The 20300-nt window shown below is 39.1% G+C and overlaps 2 protein-coding genes and 1 long non-coding RNA gene across 8 annotated transcripts in view; 2 read left to right on the top strand and 1 right to left on the bottom strand.

Moving 5' to 3' along the window:
• LOC121305919 (receptor-type tyrosine-protein phosphatase H-like) overlaps positions 1–20300 on the top strand; it is a 364307-nt gene that overhangs the window by 207863 nt on the left and 136144 nt on the right. The gene's annotated exons all lie outside the window — the stretch shown is intronic.
• LOC121305928 (zinc finger protein 829-like) overlaps positions 1–20300 on the top strand; it is a 219917-nt gene that overhangs the window by 114967 nt on the left and 84650 nt on the right. The gene's annotated exons all lie outside the window — the stretch shown is intronic.
• Positions 257–19104, bottom strand: LOC121306025. 2 transcript variants are annotated; one of them, XR_005948147.1, is made up of 3 exons: positions 19045–19104; positions 4004–4085; positions 257–668 (listed from the first exon to the last, which is right to left on the bottom strand). It is a non-coding gene; the product is annotated as an uncharacterized LOC121306025 (long non-coding RNA). The 2 variants fall into 2 exon arrangements; XR_005948146.1 differs by lacking the exon at positions 257–668 and adding an exon at positions 3099–3268.

Below are 20300 nucleotides of genomic sequence, written 5' to 3'. Positions count from 1 at the left end.
TAACCATAACAAAAGAACAGATTGCATCGTCACATCCCCTGAAATACCATTAGTCACGCCCCCTTCGATAGCAATCACATACCATCCAATCCATGACTGATGCATCGCTTACCGTATTAAGGCGATGACTTCTGGTATTGTGACTCCGCCCCCTTTCTGGATGGCTGGCTTCCGACTGACCCTGGAATGAACTGCTGAACCATCCAGTCCGGGGCACTCTGTTCCTGTTATACCGTGCCCTCACAGGTCGAGAGGGAGATTGTTGACTAGGATTCATTCTCTGTCCGTCACAAATGGGGATTGATTTTATTCTTAATATAAAAGGCTGTTAAAATGTGATGAATATCTGAGTGCTGACCGTATTCAAATGCTGAGGACAAAGTAGATTGTACAATTTCTAATAAGATATTGAAAATCCTTTAAGCAGTTAATGTATAACTGGAAATTTTGACTTATTAAATTAGGTGGATTTGCTATGTTGACGTTTTTTGAATTGCCGTTTATCATTTTGCAAGTTCACAAAGAAATGCCATACAATATTTCTACCTTTTAATTTAAAAAAACATTCAAACACATGTACTTAACCACCCAGCTTCTTATCCTGCGACTTCCACGTGTCCAAATGTGTCACTCCCGGGAGAACAGCGTGCAGGCGCTTATAAGTGCATCTGTAAAGTGTAACGTCTTTTTAACGTGCTTCAGTGAAAAAATAAGAACAGTATTATAAAAGTGTGTGCAGTTTTATTTTTTACTGGCAGATGGCAGACCAGGTCATCTGTATATACACAGCTGAGAGTGAAAAGTAGATGCCTGGGTATCTACAGAGAATAAAACTAAAATTACCTATGTATTTATTTATTTATTGTACCTACACGTCACAGATAATTCCAATGACATCGCTATACACCCGTGTCTGAAACTGGAGAAGATACTGTTATAAAGTTGCCATTGTAAAAATTGTGTGTGTGTGTGTGTGTCATATATATATAGACACACACACCTAGTGGCTCTCAAAAGTATTCACCCCCCCCTTGGACTTGTCCACATTTTATTGTGTTACAACATGGAATCAAAATGGATTTAATTAGAAGTTTTTGCCACTGATCAACACAAAAAAAGTCCATAATGTCAAAGTGAAAAATAAAATATGCAAGTTCTTCTAAATTAATTACAAATATAAAACAGAAAATAACTGACTGCATAAGTATTCACCCCCTTTGCTATGACCCACCTAAATATGCTCTGGTGCAACCAATTATGTGTGTGTGTATATATATATAGATCACAACAATGTTTGTTATTTATATATATTATAATGCTACAATTGTAAACACATTGTTGTTATTTAAGTAGTATTGAAATACTGTATTTCCATTTTATCAATCACAATAAAGAAGTGTGTATTTAAAAAACTATAGCAAGCATTGTTTTGAAAACGGTCCAGATTGCTTATTTGAAGTCTAAGAATGAAAAATCTGCAAAACAAAGACCATTTTTAACGTTTAAGTTGGGTGGTTAATGAAATCTGTCTGCTTAAACAATATCTTGTTTGCAGTAAGTCGTTATAGCGCCTACAATGTCAGCACAGCAACTCGGAGAACAATAAAGGCGGCCTTCTACAAATTGATTACAGTATTTATTGTCCTTATATGGCCCTTAACTTAAGACAGCAGTACTTGGTAAGGATTACTAACTGCAGTACATTTTAACAATAGGCATTAGCTAACTCTGCTTTAAAACTTAGCTATGGTTGATTAACATTGTGGAACGTTCACAGCATCATTTAGCAATTGTAGGACATAATTGCCACATGTTCAAATTTTAACAAAGCCGAAACAAAAATGCTTTTCAATTTAAAACTGATTAATAGACTGGCAAGCAGTGGCATAAGCAGCTCAGTATCACAGCAGCAGGGTTACAGTGCCTCTGAGTTTCTGATCGTGTCATAAATTTTCGCTTTTCTAAAGCCATTTATGGAAATGTCCGGTATGCTTTTTTGGAACTCTGCTACTTTCTCCAAGTGTTTTATAGGCTCACTTAAACTGAAAGTTACCATAGTAAATTTGAACAGTGATTTTAACACTTTTCCTGTGCATTTACCATGTTTTAATATGCTGTGCCATACCTCTCTGCTTCAATGTGCAGCATTAAGTTTGCAATGCGTTTCTCTATGGTAAACGTTTATAAGAGCTGTACTAACTGTTATTGTGATTAGGGGTCAGTAAATATTAATTCAGAGGTGAGTAGCACTGCAGATGAAACATGATTTATATTCCACAATAACTGTTTCAATATTGATATATAGCCTATTACAAATTTTAAAAATAAGATACATTTCCACTCAACTGTATTCAGAAGGGCTCATGCAAATGACTACAATTTTTATAAAGAGAACACATTCAAGTAAATTGCATCATAAATGCATTTTAATATGTGTACCACAAAAAACACTATACAGTTCCCAGTGTTTAGAAATGTAGCTTTGTAAACAATTTAAAATCTACACGGTGTTCAACAGTTGAAGTTCGCAGATAGAAAATGCCACTGGCGTGAATCCTCCCTTTTTTAATTCTGGAAATTTGTGCATGTGCAGTAAAGGTGCTATTTTCAGGGCTAACAATTTCCCATTGACAACAGCATTTTAAAAGAGATCATTAGAATTTTAAATGCATGAAAATACATCATCCATCTCCATGAATGTTTTAGAATATTTCTGTAATGAAAAGTATAAGGGTCATTTGGACAGAAAATGATTTTAAAATTCCAGTCTAATTATAGAAATAATTCAGGGGTTTACTTTGATACAATCTCTAATTCAAGGCAAATAACAGCAGATTGATGGGAGTTGTATATGTTATTTAACAACACAGATATAAAGTGTGGGGGTGAAATATTTTTATTTTAATAAAAAAAAAAAACACTATCAGTTTTAAAATAAATACATTTTCATTAAAAAAAAAACAAAAAAAAACTACTCCATAAATTGTTCCACTGGAATGACCCAGTGACCTCTCTCAGAGAATTCTGGCAGGGGCTGGCTTTATAGAGGAACCTGGCTAGTAAGTAGGTTATAATTTTGTGCAATTCTTTCACACAGATCCCACAGAGAGCCATGCTGTACCTAAACCTGAAACACAGGAGGGGCCAAGGATAGAAGCAGTTTACACACTAGAGGAGTCCTTTCACCAGGAGTGGTGTGCGAGTCTAAAGCAGGGTACAGAGCTGGCGTGTGTTAAAGATGAAGAGGTCCCTCGACTGGAATGTGTTCCTATTAAAGAGGAATTCATAGAACAGGAATGTGTCCCCATCGCAGAGGAAGATCCTACTGAAAATAATGCCTGTACCCTTGAGGAGAACAACAATCTGGGATCCAGCCTGTGTGATGATTGTCCACCTGAATGTGAACTGGGATTTAAAGGTAATCGTACAAAACAAGCAGCATTTGAACTGCCAGTTAACCTTGCAGAAATGAGTTAATAAACTGGAGAAGTGTGCTAGAGATTGATGTTTTTTGGTCATCCCAGCTCAATGTAACAAGTTGCAACACAACTGGACTTAATACTGTGACGTCTGCTAGATGTGCACCCACTAGCATACCACTTTTGAATGCAGTTTGCTTTTCCCTGTTTCTGGTAGGCTGTTTGCAGTTGTGCTGCTCCCACAGCTTTATAGTGGTGCTGGGATCACATGTCTCATCTCATACTTTTTACTCCTCAAGTGTTAAGTGGGGTGCAAATCAGTGACTGGTACAGGCGAGTGATATTAACCAGATTGGATCAGTAATGAGTGATATTCTCAGACACTTGTCCTCATTGATACCCATTATATTTTGGCCGGCAAATTTCAAAGTGGTGGTAATGAAAGGCTAACATTAACAGGAGTGATTTTTAGTGGATTGTGACTGTGTTCTCTAAACATGCAGTTCACTCCAGGAGTTGGTCATGGTTATGAGGGGAAGCCCTGCAGAAGAGCCAATGTGTAAGAATGCTTTCCAGTAACCTACCTTTCTTTCTTTGTCCTCAGCAGGTCAAGGAGAATGCGACTCCTCTCCATCACCCCATTGCAAAAACACTTCCAGTGGCAAACTGCAGAACAAGAACCACAGAGAGATGACACCCCAAGAAAATAAAAGTAAAACATTGAGAACTCACGTAGTTAAAATTCCCTTCTTGCAAGACAGACAACCACTTGCCCTGGAGAGTACAGAGACTACACATTCTCTGTGTGTGAACAGTTCTGAAACCCGGGGCAACTTGAAGACCTTGCCCTGTTGTACTCAAGGTGGGAAGAGTTCCCGTCAATTAGGCTCTCCTAAAACTCACAAGGGAAATCGCACAGGAGGGACTCAGTTTCTCTGTTCTGACTGTGGGAAAAGTTTCAGTCTACCACAGCTTAAAAGACACCAGCGTGTTCACACAGGAGAGAAACCCTACCACTGTAATGAATGTGAGAAGAGGTTCTCTCGATTAGAACATCTTAAAAATCACCAACGAGTTCACACAGGAGAGAAACCATACCACTGTTGTGATTGTGGGAAACGCTTTACTGAATTAAGTACTCTAAAAAAACACCAACGAATTCACACAGGAGACAAACCACACCACTGTAATGAATGTGGGAGGAGTTTCACTTTACCAGGGACCCTTAAAAAACACCAACAAGTTCACACAGGAAAGAAACCCTGAATGCTGAATGGTGGTCTACCTTAAAAACCAGAACATTTCCCGTGTGATTAAAAATATAAGAACATAAGAAAGTTTACAAACGAGAGGAGGCCATTCGGCCCATCTTGCTCGTTTGGCTGTTAGTAGCTTATTGATCCCAGAATCTCATCAAGCAGCTTCTTGAAGGATCCCAGGGTGTCAGCTTCAACATATATTTATTAAAAAAACATTTTGGAGTAAAAATCATTTTACACACTAGCCTGTTTGATATAAAAACAAATATATTCCTTCACAAAGACTCATCATATGTGTTTATTACACAGGCCTACTTTTAAACCAGGGTTAGCTGCCTTTGTTTCGATCGGGGGCAGGTCACAAAATATTTGACCTCTTTAAAATAAAAAATGATGATAGAATGTTCTTGTGATTGGCTGTCACGGTCATCCCATCTGCTGGTAGTAAAAGCCACAGGGAATGGTGGATTTTCACCATTTCCTGTCTGCATTACCACAGTAACTAATACCTATATTTGGAAACTGTTCACCAACTGCTAAAAACGGTTTGTTAAGAGAATGAGTTGGCCTGCTAAAAGTTTTTATTAAAACCAGGAGTAAAAGACTTTTTGCAGTGCCACAAAGGTAACGCCCATGGGTGACATTGCCATTGTCCGCGTCAAACAATTTATTAACCAAAAAGCCTGATGGATCGATCAATCAGCTGTTTGCACCTCGTTACTGAGCGATTACCCCTGTACTGTACCTTGTCTATTTAATCCTTGCAAGCAGTGTAGGTTTATTTTACAGTCTGAAAACACTGCACTGACTGCAAGAGCAAGCAAGCATGGCTGGAAAGACAGAAGCGATGAGCATCAGCACAAAAAATCAGCGTAAATAAAATGTCTCTCTTAGATGCTGTGTGCTTGCTAAAGCATGCTTGGAACTGTCAGTCAGCAAAGAATGCAACGTTGTTTGAAAAAGCTGGAGACAATGTGGGAATGAACCTGATTAATTATGGACTGGGGGAGGGGATGGGAGTACACCTGTAAATGTGTGTGAACTGTTATTCACATCTGTCGGCATTCTCTGTGTTTTGGTGCTTGTGGAATTTAGAGCTCAAAGGCTGCCTGTTTAAGAGTGCGTCACTGAGGGGGGTGGGAGCAGGTCTGACCCGACTAGTCAGAGATAGGGAGTGTTGGACCAATGAGTGAGGAAGATGGAGGGACTTGTGCGTGTGGAGATGACAGTTTGATAGACAGAAGCGGGATCTTGCAGCGGGAGAATTGAGAGAGAAATTTGAGAGGTTGGATTTATGAGGAGAGGAGAGGAATGAGAGCCATGTTCACTAAAAGCTAAAAAAATTATATACAGCAGTTTCCTGCTGCTTTACACTGCAACTGCTGTCTGTGTCATTATATCCTGGAAACCCCACAGCTCAGTGCTGCAATATGTAAATGAATCCTGTTCGCCTGCGGGAGGCGTATCAACGTTAAACTCTGTCTCGATCTCCTGCCTGTCACTCAGCAGCGAATGCAAGCATTCGCACAACAGACAACGACCCTGTATCTTTCTAATCAAGGGATTTAGGGGAGCTCGCAAATAAAAGATGAATCTCAAAACAATAATAATATAGTACAGTAATTGTTACAGCTGTTTATGATGGAATTTAAAACAGGATATAATACATTCATTGGTTTTCATGCATCTTGTTTATTAGTGTAGTTGAGTGTCTAAAAGATTTTTAAGCACATACAAGCTTGTTTGTTTTCATTAGTGTATTGATGACTGGGGGGGGCATTTTGAATGTCTGGTTATTGTGTGGGAGTTTATACCGCCCATTACTTACTGCAAGTGAATCATGTTAACTCAAATGCAACTGTGGTGACTGTATATCAAAAACTTTTGAGCATGCAGCTTACCTTTCTAAAAGTTTGCCATTGTCCCATGCTTTTCCATAGTTATACTATGCATTTACCATTGACACAAATATTTCGGATCTAGAGGACAAGAGGACAGATTCCGGTCACTTTTTTTCAGTGTAAATGCGCTGAGGACTATGACAGATATAGAATGATTCTTGGTGGTAAATCTCCCTCCTGACCTGTGAGGGCACGAAGTACAGGGAACAGAGTACCCTGGACCGGATGGCCTGATAGTTCACTCCCAGGGTAAAAAGGAAGTCGGTGCACTAACTCATTGACCTGGAAGAGAAATGATGTGGCAGCCACGGATTGGAGAAGCGGTTGCAATCATTTACCAAGGGGTCATGAGTGACGGTACAAATAGGGGACGGAGCGACGTGATCTGTTCCTTTGTTTATGGTTAACAAACCACCTGGAAGGACCAGTATTGTGTTTGTTGTACTGTGAGTGTTTTGCTTGTTTGTCTCCAATTGTTATTTCTTGTCATAATTAGTAGATGGTGAACACGTTCTGGAGCTGTCACCAGAGGCCATCGCTAACCCCGACATCTCTGCATCTGTGTCGCGACTTGTATTTTGCACCGCAAGCACTACAGCACTCACCCAGGACTGGTGACCCTGTTTGCATATTGTGTGTGCAATATTGACTATGTTTATTATTTGGGACTGCAACCGAGAGCCATACCGATCCTTGATGGCACCCTGTGCGAGATATAAATCCAGCACCCCCACCGGAACTTGCAGTCAGCAGATAAAATAAATTTAAAAAGGGTTCAAATGGAATGCACCAACAGAAACGAAACCTACAGCCTACAAATATAGTTTTCTTGCTTTCAGTGATGCATAGTCATAGTTCAGAGAGTTGGCCAATGCAAATTCAATGGATATAATGGCAAGATTATTATTATTTTTTTTTTTATCAATTTCAGCTTACTGAAACTATGTTGGATTGTTAGGGAACTTGCAAATAAATTACCACCTGCTTCAAAAAATCAGACTGTTAGTAAATCATTATATTATGTGAAGATTGGAAATAAGCTTTAGGCTACCAATAATCAGTATAATTAGAATTAATAGTAGAAGATGGTAAACTGGAAAATGCTGCCAATCTCTCTGTTGGGTTGATTTTCTATGGAAGGTTCCCAGCCCAGAATAAAGAAGAGCAGACTCTCACTCTAGCCTCGCCTGTACCTGAGAAATATTATTTGTTTGCAAGGCTATATGTGGTGCAATACTGGATTTTCAAAAATGTTAATGCCGGATGTACCCACATGAAAGCATCTGGGAAACAATCCGACTCTTAACTGGTCCCAAAAAAAAGTTTTGGCCTTTCAAATAATAAAAAACAGCTATTTTACATAAACTAAATGTCTGCTATAATGTTTAAAAATGTTTAGGATTAGACAGTGCGTACTTAAAACTGGAGGCTATTCCACCCACAAAAGAGAGAAAGTTTGGTATCAGCACTGCAGGACATCTCTCAACATGATCCTTTCACACAGCAATCACTCACAGTGCAACATAGCAAAGGAACGCTTTCAGTTCTTCCAAATAAGTCCTCAAAATGGCCACAATATAAGAACATAAGAAAGTTTACAAACGAGAGGAGGCCATTCGGCCCATCTTGCTCGTTTGGTTGTTAGTAGCTTATTGATCTCAAAATCTCATCAAGCAGCTTCTTGAAGGATCCCAGGGTGTCAGCTTCAACAACATTACTGGGGAGTTGATTCCAGACCCTCACGATTCTCTGTGTAAAAAAGTGCCTCCTATTTTCTGTTCTGAATGCTGTATGTACAGCAGCTAGTAACGGCAGTAAAACATGTCAACCTACTCAATTTTTTGGGATTGTTTCAAACATGACAAATTATTTTCAACATAATAATTCAACTAAACAACACAGTTCACTAGTAGTTGGTGTATTCAATTCTCCAGCAAATAGTTTGAACTGAAAATGAAAGTCTGTTACATAATGCAGAAGTCTATTTTTATTTTAATGAGAATAAATAAAGTGCTTAAAAACCAAAACAGCCAATATCAGCGCTAACCGATTCAGAAAGCTGGCCATGTCAGTAACATCATCAGTCTAATGCAGTGTTACTATTACTGTAGTTTTTATTTATTTTTGTATTGCTCAAGCGAACAAGCATCTATAACGCCTGTTTTCACAAACAAAGCCCATGGTAATTCAGAGGACGGATAGCAGAAGTGTGCAGGTCTGGGCATACACTCTCCAAAGGAATGCTCTTTCACAATGCATCACAAATAAAATCACTGTACCACTTTGTGAACTGGGCTTTTATTTCTGTTTTAATCAGCATTTGTACACCCTCCTACACACTGCACACCTTGCTACAACCACATCAAAGTGACCAGTCCGAAGTTTACCTTGATAAACAAATGAAACTAAAACATGACAGGGTACAATGAAGCCTTTAGCCTCTGGGTGGCACGGAATTATACCTCCCACACTGTATAATAACACAATTACAGCTTCAACCGCTTCTACTAAAAATTATAAACGCGGGAATTGTTTATAATTTACAAAGGAAACGAACAAATGCAAGAGTACAATTAACCCTTTAGCCTCTGGGTGGCACAGAATTACATTTCCCAATACTGTTTCATTTACAGCTTGCTAAACAAAATAAACTAATAATTGTAACTCTTTTGTTTAGCAAAGTACAATGAGTATAGCTTTCAAATTATAAACCATTCCTGAGTTCAGTTTTGTTTTAGTAGGAGGGGTTGAAGCTGGTGCGATAACTGTACTGCAAACCACATTGCCCACACGCAGCACAAAGCAGAGGAGAGAAACTGGCGCCATTTGAGATACTCAACAGGATATTGCAATAGGAAAACCCAGAGCAGTATGAGCCAACATGGCAAACTCTGGTATCCATTTTCATCCACAGCCTCCTCTTCACAACGCGGTCCCGCCTTGTTTCGACAGGAAGGCCAGCCAATCAGTCTCGCAAGAGATATTAAGTGTTTCTGCCCTGCATATGTGACAATTACAACCAGGCATGCCTACTCTGCTAGTGAAGCCCTTCAGGAAAGCGAAACCTTTGCTTTGTTTATGCCGGGGAGAGAGGCGAGTGGAACTGCGGCCGGTTAGGATCACGTTGGGTTAAAATGTTTCCTACTAATTTATATATTTTCTGCTCGTTTTTTACATGCATTGAGGCTTGAAGCAAAAAGACCCTCTTCTGTTTCGTTTAAGAACTCAGACAGCGTGGAGTGCGAAAGTTACTCCTTGCAAAAGTAAAACGAGTCTGTGAGAAGTGCTGATTTTATATGCATGTTAATTCTCCAGTAAACAAACACCAAATTAAAATCAAAAACGATTCTGCTGCGGGACTCTTCAATAAACCCGGCGAGGATGGACGTCAGCGTGTCCGTTTCGCTCTTGCAAGACGAGCTCGGCTCTGCCATCGAGCACGCAGTGAAAGCGGCTGTAGACACCGTCTTGTGGGAAATCACAAGAGTTGTGGGCAGTAAATTGAACGAGTTTCAGATTGCAATGGCTGGGAAGGAGAAAGAGAATGAAAGGCTGAAGCTGAGATTGGAAATATCAGAGAGCGAGTTGAAAGCGGTGCGGGAATGCATGAGCGCTGCAGATGCGGACAGTAACCAACCTCTCAGAAACATGAACCCCGACTGGAGTGAACAAGACTGCCGCAGGAACGGGAACCAGGGACTATTACAAGGTGAGATTGAGCTTTTGATGGTATTGCTTGGTCAACTAACTCTTTAAATAGCTTCTTATTCATTTTTATTGGTGAGGGATTGGTTAAAATGTTCTCTTCTGACACTTTTAAACTGCATTATGAGTCCCGTTAATAACTCAACTCTACTGTCCTGATAGTACACCAGTCTTATTAATTATCCAGGTTATAAGAAAGGACTGGTTATGTTTGTATAGTTCACCTAGACTAATTGAGATATAAATGAGTGTTCCACAAACTATATGACAGGACTAGTCTATATTGGTAAAACCAGTCTAATTCGGAGACTTAATTATATGGCAATACTTCTGGTAAAATTATGTTGTATAGTGTAAACTGTGGCTAGTAAATTAAATACATGTATAGTCCCATTGAGACTTTAACAAACCATATTAAAGAGGGTTTGGATAATGACTTGTGACCTTTGGTATCGATATACAGCAGCAAATTGGGTTTATATGTTTGACTTAACTGCTTGCCTGTAAATGTATGTTTAGACACAACACACTGCAACAATACTGGTGTTTTTTTAACCAGGGCAATACCTATATGTTTATTTGTCAAACACTGCGCTTTGTGCCTTTTTTGAGTTTGATGCTTTAGAGGAAAAACAAGCAAACAAAACACACCCTAAATCCTCCTAGGCGAGTTAACTAATCCATGTAGATTCCCTTTTTAATGTCAGTTGGCTAATTTGCTTACTGACCCAATCCAAACATTCACAATAATAAAGTTACAGAAACACAGATTCTAGTTCAGTGATTCAATGACACAGTCTCTCTGTCAGGACTCTGCTCTAAACAGGTCTACACCCTCGCACAGCCTCGCAGGCTTGTTTATACAGACCTTTTATACCTAACACAGAAGGCAGATTAGAGTTGTAATAAATATTTATTAATATCACAAAAATATAAAACATGAAAATGTGGGTGGCGTAAAATGTTCTTTTTTTTTATTTCAAAAATTTACTTCCGCTTCAATGTGAGGAATTGGTCACCTCTCTACCCCATAGTTTAGAAGCAGTGTTGGATCCAAACTCATTCCCAGCTTGTGGCGTCCGTTTAAAAAAATAAAAAAAAAAATAAATAAATAAAACCCCTCCTAAAATTGTTTCACTGGAATGACCCAAAGAGATATCTGTAGGATTCTGGCAGGGGGTGGCTTTGTAGAGGAACCTGGCTAGTAAGTAAGAGTTATAATGTTGTACAATTGTCTTTCACACAGATCCCAAAGAGAGCCGTGCTGTACCTAAATCTGAAGCACAGGAGGGGCCAAAGACAGAAGCAGTTTACACACAAGAGGAGTCCTTTGACCAGGAGTGGTGTGCGAGTCTAAAGCAGGTTACAGAGCTGGCGTGTGTTAAAGATGAAGAGGTCCCTCGACTGGAATGTGTTCCTGTTAAAGAGGAATTCGTAGAACAGGAATGTGTCCCCATCGCAGAGGAAGATCCTACTGAAAATAATGCCTGTACACTTGAGGAGAACAACAAGCTGGGATCCAACCTGTGTGATGATTGTCCACCTGAATATGAACTGGGATTTAGAGGTAATTATACAAATTTGACGAATTTGAGTGTGGTGATGGTAAAAGGAGGCTGGTATTAACAGGAGTGATAGAGGGTTTGACTGTATTCTCATCAGAGTTCACTCTAGGAGTTGGGTATGGCTATGAGGAGAAGCTAATGTTTAAGAACACTGTACAATAACCTTTGTCACTCCTCTCTCTTTTTCTTTCTCTAGCTGCTAAAGGAACTATCACAGGAGAGACTAGTTTATCACAGGATAAACTCCGCCAGCGCTTTCACACAGGAGAGAAACCTCACCACTGCCCAGAGTGTGGGACGAGATTTGGTCGTTTATCACATCTTAAAATCCACCAGCGCATTCACAGAGGAGAGAAACCTTATCACTGCACCGAGTGTGAGAAAAGATTCAGTCGATTAGCAGACCTTAAAAGACACCACCGCATTCACACAGGAGAGAAGCCTTATCACTGCACCGAGTGTGGGAAGAGATTCAGCCGTTCATGGTATCTTAAAAGACACCAGTGCATTCACGGAGGAGCGAAACCCTACAACTGCACTGAGTGGGAAGAGATTCAGTCATTTATCGTACCTTAAGACACCAGCGCATTCACACAGGAGAGAAACCTCATCACGGCACAGAGCGTGGGAGGAGTTTCACATATTCAAGTTCCCTGAGAATCCACCAACGGACTCACAAAAAAGAGAAACCTGTAGTGAATGTCTGAAGACTTTCTATCAGTTATCAAACCTTAACCACCCAGCTGCCCCTTAATTTTGGCAATTTCCATGAAAAAAATGCTCTTTTTTTTTTTTTGCAGATTTGTCATTCTTAACCCTCAAATTAGCAATTTGGACAGTTTTCAAAAAAATGTTTGCTATTTTTAAATGCACACTTTTTTTTATTGCGATTATGAAAAACTGAAATACAGTATTTCAATAGAACTTAAACAACAATGCGTTTACAATTGCGGCATTTAAATATAGATCAACATCTTTTTTTCCCCCCAATGACAGCATTATAAAGTATAAATAACCTTTTTTTTTTTTTTTTTTACAGTAGCTTCATTATAATACTTGTGCAGACATATCACTTTTTAGAAAGTATTATTTGTGCGATAGATTTCAAAGCAGACGCACTTCAAACTCTTATCAATGCTAACGTATTTATCTAGCACACATACATCAGAAAACTTGTCGCAAATTTTCAATCCCATCATATACGTGTCTCCCCCGGTTTCAGGCACGGTTGTATAGCGCTGTTATATGAATTATTATCTGTGAACTGTAGGTACAATAAAGGCTTCCTTGCAACCTGTAACACCATCAAATAAATAAAGAAATATCCTCTATACTCTCTAGATACACAGGCATTCATTTTTCCCTCTCAGCTGTGTATATAAGAACATAAGAACATAAGAAAGTTTACAAACGAGAGGAGGCCATTCGGCCCATCTTGCTCGTTTGGTTGTTAGTAGCTTATTGATCCCAAAATCTCATCAAGCAGCTTCTTGAAGGATCCCAGGGTGTCAGCTTCAACAACATTACTGGGGAGTTGATTCCAGACCCTCACAATTCTCTGTGTAAAAAAGTGTCTCCTATTTTCTGTTCTGAATGCCCCTTTTTCTAAACTCCATTTGTGACCCCTGGTCCTTGTTTCTTTTTTCAGGCTGAAAAAGTCCCTTGGGTCGACACTGTCAATACCTTTTAGAATTTTGAATGCTTGAATTAGGTCGCCACGTAGTCTTCTTTGTTCAAGACTGAACAGATTCAATTCTTTTAGCCTGTCTGCATATGACATGCCTTTTAAGCCCGGAATAATTCTGGTCGCTCTTCTTTGCACTCTTTCTAGAGCAGCAATATCTTTTTTATAGCGAGGTGACCAGAACTGCACACAATATTCAAGATGAGGTCTTACTAGTGCATTGTACAGTTTTAACATTACTTCCCTTGATTTAAATTCAACACTTTTCACAATGTATCCGAGCATCTTGTTAGCCTTTTTTATAGCTTCCCCACGTTGTCTAGATGAAGACATTTCTGAGTCAACAAAAACTCCTAGGTCTTTTAAAATATACATATACAGATGACCCGGTCTGGCAAGCACATTTCTTAGGGACTGCTGCAATCTGCCAGTGTAAGATGCACTTATAAGCGCCTGCACGCTATTCTCACGGGAGTGACAAATTTGGACTTGCATGCTCTCCAAGTGGAAATCGCTGGATAAGCGGCTGGGTGGTTAAGACACCAGAAATTCACACAAGAGTTCAGTCAGTTACTGGGTCTTGAAGGACAAGAGAATTCCTGAGAAATACAGAAATATTTACTGAAAACAAAAGAATAAACTTGCTTGATAAATAGGGTACTCCTAATCACTTCAGATCATAAACATACACTCCCAGATGGAAAGTTGAACTACTACATCTTGTCTGGACCATTCATCACCTTGTTAACCATTCTGATTTTGTTAAGTCACACTGGTAATCTTATGAGATAGATAGTAATTGTGTCTTCTGAATTGCAAGATTCTACTTATGTCTCCTGCATTGCACAGTCTCTTAGTTTAAACATTAAGATTATTAAATGTGACCAGATCACCAGCTCTTTTAAGTTGGTGCTAAGCTTTGGTCAATTCTTCAAGCATTGTTTTGTCGTTGAAAAGTTCTGGCTGCACAATAATTAGGGCTTCTGAGTTTTGGTGTTTACCCTGACTTTTGTATCTCCTTTAAAAATTCAGTTTATACTTAATCACATCTGAGAAACGCGTTAATAGTAAAACTGATTATATATTTTTTCTATGGACCAACTAAATAAGCTTTAAATTGTAAGTCTTTTGTATTTAAAAGCAGAAGCGACTCATCTTTTTTAATTTAAATACACTTATGCATAACGATTGTAATAGTGTGTCCAGCATAAAATACTTTATTTTTCATTCTAGCTTTAATAAAGACTAGTTGCTTATTAAAAAGTTTGTTCGTTCTGCTTGTAAATAAAAAATTAAGGCTTGTCCAATTTTAAAATCCAATTTCGTTGCTTCACAGAAAAAAAACAACCAGGAAATTAAATCAGTTGTTTCTAAGTTGTGATTGAGATACACAAATGGCTTAACAGGTGTCAGTTGAATTCTTAAAGGAGAGCAGAAAAGTCAGGGTTGAACACTGAAAATCAGAAGCCCTAAATATAATGCCCCCGATATACAGTTTCACAATGGAAATGGAATACTGATTTTTAGGTGTATATATTGAAAACGGACCCTCTTGGAATTATTAAAATCATGATTTTTTTTTTATTTAAGTGTTTTATATTAGATTACATCTAGGGGACACAAAGGGACACTGTCTTAAATTTTAATGTACAACTCACTGGACAAATCATCCCCATACTCTGCTTTACAAAAATAATTTTAAGGAATTACTCCAAAAACTGGATTTTTCCCTTTATATGTTGAGTTTTCCTTCTACGTCATGAATCCAAAATAAACTGAAAAACCATATTAAAAAAACCGTGCCCTCCTTTTTAAATGCAGGGAAGGCTGTGTTGCACTGTAGTTGTTGTGTGGATGTGTTGCCTGTTGCCTTCATGCATTCTTATTAAAATGCTGCAAACTTTATCGGATTGCAAATGCACCACTGAAGGATAGAAATTGTATATGTATGTTTCAAAACACCTGTTTTTCAAAAAAGGAGAATTGTGGAAGGAAGGACAATTTATTATTTTTTTAAATTTAGTAATCAGCATTTATAATTTTCTCCCAAGAAAGAAACTACAGGGGTCAGGCCAGACTACAGGGGCCGCTAGTGCGCGGTGTGCCGAGGACACCCTGGCCGACCTAAACCTTCAGCGAATTGTGCATGCCCCCAGGAAAGGAAGGACAATTGATGTATTTCAAATATGTGTGCGCTCTCTCTCTCTCTGTACAATTTCACAGAGAGGTTGTTTGGTTCTAGAGATTCAGAACTGGGCAGACACATGGCAAATGACATTTAATAGAGAAAAGTGTAAGGTACTGCACGCAGGAAATAAAAATGTACATTATAAATATCATATGGGAGATATTGAAATTGAAGAAGGAATCTATGAAAAAGACCTAGGAGTTTTTGTTGACTCAGAAATGTCTTCATCTAGACAACGTGGGGAAGCTATAAAAAAGGCTAACAAGATGCTCGGATACATTGTGAAAAGTGTTGAATTTAAATCAAGGGAAGTAATGTTAAAACTGTACAATGCACTAGTAAGACCTCATCTTGAATATTGTGTTCAGTTCTGGTCACCTCGCTATAAAAAAGATATTGCTGCTCTAGAAAGAGTGCAAAGAAGAGCGACCAGAATTATTCCGGGCTTAAAAGGCATGTCATATGCAGACAGGCTAAAAGAATTGAATCTGTTCAGTCTTGAACAAAGAAGACTACGTGGCGACCTAATTCAAGCATTCAAAATTCTAAAAGGTATTGACAGTGTCGACCCAAGGGACTTTTTCAGCCTGAAAAAAGAAACAAGGACCAGGGGTCACAAATGGAGTTTAGAAAAAGGGGCATTCAGAACAGAAAATAGGAGACACTTTTTTACACAGAGAATTGTGAGGGTCTGGAATCAACTCCCCAGTAATGTTGTTGAAGCTGACACCCTGGGATCCTTCAAGAAGCTGCTTGATGAGATTTTGGGATCAATAAGCTACTAACAACCAAACGAGCAAGATGGGCCGAATGGCCTCCTCTCGTTTGTAAACTTTCTTATGTTCTTATGTTCTTATGTTCTGCCGATTTCTTGTCTGTTTCAGACATTTCGTAGAGACTTTTTGGCCTGGACTCCTGCTGAGATTTTAAAGCTTCACAGAGTTTAATTGCCACCCAAGATCCTGTCTGATAAAGTAAACAGATGCGACGTTCAAACGCCAAAAGGAAATTCTCAAACCAAACCAATGCTGTAATCGCCACTGCTTAGAACAGTGATTCACCCACACTAAGCGATGGACGGTATAAACTCACACACAATAACCTGACATTCAAAACGCCCCTCAAAGGCCAGTACAGTAAACAAAACAAACACGTGTGTAGGCTGTAAAAATCTTTAAGACTAGCATCACACTAATAAAAATATATTAATATTTATTTATTTAGCGGACACCTTTATCCAAGATGACTTACAGAGGCTAGGGTGTGTGAACTATGCATCAGCTGCAGAGTCACTTACAACAACGCCTCACCCGAAAGGAGATTAGGCGACTTGCTCAATGTCACGGTGAATGAGCCGGGGCCCTCCTGGTTACAAACCCTCTAACCACCAGACCACGCAGCCTACGAATAGAATAAAAAGAAAATGCAAAAAAAACGTACAGTAGAGGTAGGCTACATCAGAGCGTTTCCAGTGAAGAACTCCGATACGCATCTGGACAGTCTTTTTTTGCGAGTAAGGACGGCATTATATCGGCTCTATATCCAGATGCAGCCCCATAGCACACCACAGTGTTATTCCGAAAAAAAATCTCCAGTTATCCAGGAGAGCAATCGGAAATAGTATCTGGAGAGGGTATGAACATGACACCAGCACAAAACAAGCCAGGTTTATTCACCTTGAAATCAGAAAAAGAAAAGAATATTGACAACTGGGCGGTCCAAGCCATCGGGAGACACGTCAAAAAACCACACTGGATATTTCCACCAATGCATTCCATATATTTACCAACTAAATCATCACCATTTTCTGTCAGATATTTACTGTTAAGACTGTCGGCTGTAGGTAGTGTTTTAGCTGATACTGTCGCACAAAGTCTCCGATACACACCTCTGTAAACAAACTGGCTGTCCAGCAAAGAACAGACTCATTAACAGTCATTCTGCTCTCTTTTATTAAAGCATGTGTAAAAGCCGCAGAAATGGATTGCTTGTCTCTCAGTTCACTGTATTGATTTATGTTAACGTGTCGCTTATTTTTCAGTATGCTCTTGTATTGTCAGTGTGAACGTGCACCGCAATGCAGCAGCATCTAAACCCGCTGCCTCATCTAAACCACTTCTGCTTTTGTATATGTCAAAAGATTTGTTTTCTTTTGTAGATTTATCAACTGATTTACATTTTCTCCCCATTCCTCATCTACTAAAAATATTATATTCTGGTGTATTTAAATTTAGTTTTTGGTCAAACTAGTAGTAACTACGCCCAGCAGTTGCCACAATAATCAGACTCTGATTGTCCAACAGAATCAGGTGATAATGTGTTTGTGAAGAGAGAACTTTAACCTTCCTTTTTTGGAAGTGATGATACTGGATTCTGATCCAAACTTCTTTATAGCCTCTGTTAAATGCTGAACACTATGGGAGGTCAAAAATAACAAAAATGAAATAACAAATGTGCACACATTATATATAAAAATGTGCAAGTGGCGTGTATTAAGCATATAAGTCAAACCCTAAATACAGTACACCCTCACTATAGCAACCCTGTTTGGGTCCAAAGCGTTTTGTTCGCTACAGTAAAAGGACAACCCAAAACGAACAGTAGAAGCTACTGGAATAAGTGAAAGAAGTCACCTTGGATAAAGGCATTAGCTAAACTATTAATAATATTAGTACTGTTTTATTTTTTGATTTTCTTTATTATTACAGTTTGTCACTACTAGCACAAATTATTAATTATTATTATTATTATAATTAATAATAATAATAGCAATGGGATTGTGACTAAAACTAGAATTACAAGTACAGTACCTATTTGTGGCTGCATCCAGTATCCTGGCCATATCCTATTCATTTAAGAACACAGTTCAACTTTCAAGCGAGTGCTGTCATTTCTGTATCCCTTGCCAACCCCCCCATGTTTTAAGTACAATGATTGATAGAAAATGAATTTCACTGCCCATGCTCTGCTTCATCACAATATGAGCAGATGTGTGCTGACAGTGAAATACGCACCACGTGACTCCATGTTCAAGTAACGACAAAAAGTTAAGATTGATTAAATCGACTAATTAACAGAAATGAGCACAGTCAGGACAGCACAGGATGCAAGACTGAACACAGTCAGGACAGCACAAGGACGCAAGACTCAGCACAGTCAGGACAGCACAGGACGCAAGACTGAGCACAGTCAGGACAGCAGAGGACGCAAGACTCAGTACAGTCAGGACAGCACAAGGACGCAAGACTCAGTACAGTCAGGACAGCACAAGGACGCAAGACTCAGCACAGTCAGGACAGCACAAGGACACAAGACTCACTGACCTGTGCTGTCCTCAGGCCACAGAACACAGCAAATCCCATTGTAAACACTTCCAATTATATCACTGTGAAGAAGAAATATGTTTCTCACAGTCAGTCAGTTGTAACCTAAGAGCTATTCAAATAGACATTTATCATATTGAAAAACTTGTCTGTACATTTTCTTAGCAAGAAAGCATGTTTGAGGATATTACTTGTACATTTGGTCTTGCAAATATTAAAACCTGTTAGTCTGATCATAAAAGCAATCCAGTTTTCTGTGTACAATAGTTCCAGTGTAGACTATTTTAGAGAGAGAAATACTGTAAACTAGGTAATCAATAGTATTTTCATATAGTGACATGGCATTGCCACAAGCAGGTTCCAACAGGGGATAAATTATTGATGGGGAAGGTAAACAAACTGGACTGTCAATAGCTTTCTAGTGCAGTACAGTGAGATGCCAAACAAAAATGAATGCTCCCTAATATAGTGCACTCCACAGGCTTTCTGCCCCTCTTTCAATAAAGTACTTGGTTTCACTCGCCTCTCTCAGTGACGCTAGAAGGTGGCGTTTCCTCCTGCAGGATCCGCTCATTGGCCTGGTCGCACCCCAGCTCAGTCACTTCCTCCTTGATCTCAACAGTCCTGTCTGCAGAAACAACCCATCGAATAGGAAGCTCTGGGCTGACGTGAGCTGCTTCCATCTCAGAAACTTCCTCTGAGTGAGGCTGATCCGTTCTCACTGAAGAAAAGGAGACAGGATTGTTATATAACTCGCACTTTAGTAAACTATATAATGTATGAATCCAATATTATTTAAAGGCACACATCAAGCCGTATTTGAAATGTTCTTGATATGTACAGCATTTTTCTAATGCGATTCCCCCCTGTGGTTAATGCAACAGAACAACGAACTCACAAAAAGTCAGTTAACAGCCAGTACTTGCTAACTCGGAGGCTGTGATAAGAATCACTAACTCTTACACTTGCGTTGCCATGAATGAAACCATTCTGCTTTCATGCACGTTCAGGTAAAAGTGTAAAACAATAGGACATGCGCATTGTGAACGGTGTTAAGAATCTGAACCGCGCCGCTATTACACCCATTACAGCTGAACGCGCTGTGCAGGCAGCTCACATGTGCAAGGGGACAGAAAGCAACCAAAAACAAACAGATAAATAACTATATATCTATACATCTATACATCTCACCGATTGCTAGGTAATACCTTCCATGCGGTCTCGTCCTCTACACTGCATACCTATGCTAGTTAGCA

Source organism: Polyodon spathula, chromosome 45 (assembly GCF_017654505.1).
Source record: "Polyodon spathula isolate WHYD16114869_AA chromosome 45, ASM1765450v1, whole genome shotgun sequence".
Lineage (NCBI taxonomy): Eukaryota > Metazoa > Chordata > Actinopteri > Acipenseriformes > Polyodontidae > Polyodon > Polyodon spathula.
The sequence above is the reverse complement of the archived record's forward strand: the minus strand, read 5'-3'. Positions and strand labels throughout refer to the sequence as shown.